Here is a 2,619-nt window from a genome sequence, read left to right on the forward strand (position 1 = left end):
TGCTTTCTGCTATTTACCTCTCAAACTCTGGTCAATATTTACTGTATTGCCATCAATGCATTAGTGAAGATATTCACTCACATCTGCTGCTTGCCAAAAAGCACGTTAATTCAACTCCATGATACAATCCAAAGCGGTCTGAGTCATCTATATCCCTGGCTATGGGTGTCCAGACAGACACCGCATCCATCCACGCATGCATTAATAAAGACTTCAAAATAGACCATTGATTCCTCTAGACCTGAAATAACATGTCTGATCCCAGGAAAGCAAAAGACCCGACAGGGACGACCTCAGCCAAGGGGTGCAACGCAGGTGGTTTCCCTAATGTATCTTCAAGTGGTGGTGGCCAAGTCCTCCTGCTCTTCTGGAGCCTGCAGCTGGGGAGGGGGCACTGAAGATGCTCGGGCAGTGCCAGCACTGCTGCCTCAGCTGGGCTTAGGTGCTGACGAACGGCGGATCAATTATTCATCAGTTAAAAGGCAGACTTCTATTACAACAGATGTTTCTCCGAATGTTTGACACTGCCCATTAACTCACCCTTTAATTTTAATTGCTTAACTAATGGCTATGTTCAAGGTTAAATGAGTTTAAATCTTCATTCTTCTCTTGTACTGCTTAATATAAAGATACCATCCAACCTAACAGGGAGAAGGAAGACAGAAGAAACCAAACCAAGTATCATCTTTGACAGGGTAGAATCAAGTGGCCAGTTAATCCCTACCTCCCTGCCTGGAGGTAGGCACAGGACTCGGAACTGGTTTTCTCTAAAGCAGGGAAGTAATTGAAGGATCCCTCAGGCTGAAGGTGGCCTCGGGGTTGGAAAGCCAAGCTGGACGTGGGACCACAGTCAGGAAGGAGGCAGCACGGGTTGAGCATCCTTCCTGAAGCCAGCACAGAGAGGAAGCAGCTGCTCAGGGAGGTAGGAAGCATTTGTTTCAAACAAACTGTTTAGGTAGCCTCCAAATTGAGAACTTACGTGAGTAATTAAGGTTTGTAAGTCATGGTGGAGTTGGCCTGGCATGGTGCACCTGTGTTTCCTCCTATACATATTTATAGGCCACCTGAAGAGCAGAGTTTGCTTGCTGAGCAGGGAAGGACTTCCCAAGGAAGAGGAAAGCTTCTCCTCCCTGCCTGTCGCAGCAGGGAGGAATTTACTTCTTGAAGGATATGACCCTGAAGAAGTGCTGGGCTGCAGGGCAGGGGACACGGTCCCTGTCTTGCTGCCAATGCATCCTTCTGGCTGATTTCTTCACTCATTTTGTACCAGGTGGAACTACGCAGCTGGTGCTCGGCTTCTTGGTGAGATCAGAAACACAAATTTCTGCAGCATGCGTAGCTCTCTGCTGAGCACATAACACCGTGCATCTTATCTCTGTGACTTGGTACCCGCCAGGAACCCGCAAATGCAGGAGCTGCTAATGGCGCAGAAAGGAGTGTGTCCCTGTCCCCTCACTGTTCCCTACTGCAGGCACTAGGATGTCCCTACAACGGTACCCACCTTCACTGCCAGGATCAGTCCCATCAAGTCACACTAGAAGAAAATGTAAGAGCACAACCTGGTGAGGCCACCTCACTAGGCAGGAGGCTTTTCCTCGGCTCAGGCAGGCTCAAAGACACCCTCCAGCTTCGCATCTGTTGATGTAACTCAAGAATATTTTGTACCAATTTTCTAGCAGGGCCCATGGATTAGTTTGCATAGTTCAGATCTGTCCCCAAAAGACAAATCATCAGTACCAGAGAGAATAACAGGAGAGGCAGGACCAGACCCAGACCTCCCCATCCCAGTAGAGGGACTTGATGCACACGGTCAAGGAAAACATTTTTTATTTTCTGTGTCTTACCACACTAAGGACATGAGGGAAGGAAAGAGGAAGCAGGCAGAAGAATAAGCATTTTTTCAATATAGAGGCAAAAAGGAAGCATGTCTCCTTCCTTTCTGGCTTGCTTTCCTTCCTTTTGTCCCTCTTTCAAGAGGTGAAGGAGCAGAGATTAATGCACACCACTCCCCAGGTTGTTCTTGCCCTTCAGGATATGTTGGTCCAGACACTTCCCTGTTTTATGAATGATTTGGAGACTGAAAGGTGAACAGACCCCATGCTGGGGCTACAGGAGGCTAGGGCATATCTCTGCCTTCCTCAATTTGTCCATTACAGCCAAACCAGGCTCTAACACTACGTTCCCACCAGGATTTTGTAAAAACACCCCTCACCCAGATTCAGGAAACCTAGTCACCACTTTTGCCCTGGAAACATTCCAGGTCAGGTTGGATGGGGCTCTGAGGAACGTGATGTAGTTGACGACATCCCTGCTTATTACAGGAGGTTGGATTGGATGACCTTTAAAGGTTCCTTCCAAGCCAAACTATTCTATGATTTACCAAAGAGGTTATAATCACTTGCTTCACTGCCATCAGGCATCAACCACTGCTATGATCATGACCTAGAGCACACCCAGGCCAGCTGTTAAGATCAGGGCTGGCCTCAATTAAATATTCCTCTCCGACTCTGGGGCAGCCTAGCACAAAAAGAGATGCTTCTTTCATCCTGCCAATCTCCTCCATCCCAAAATGGTACCAAGGAGAGACAGCTAAAAGCCTGTCACCTTCCAATTTTGCAT

Source organism: Buceros rhinoceros, unplaced genomic scaffold (genome assembly GCF_000710305.1).
Source record: "Buceros rhinoceros silvestris isolate BGI_N320 unplaced genomic scaffold, ASM71030v1 scaffold4565, whole genome shotgun sequence".
Lineage (NCBI taxonomy): Eukaryota > Metazoa > Chordata > Aves > Bucerotiformes > Bucerotidae > Buceros > Buceros rhinoceros.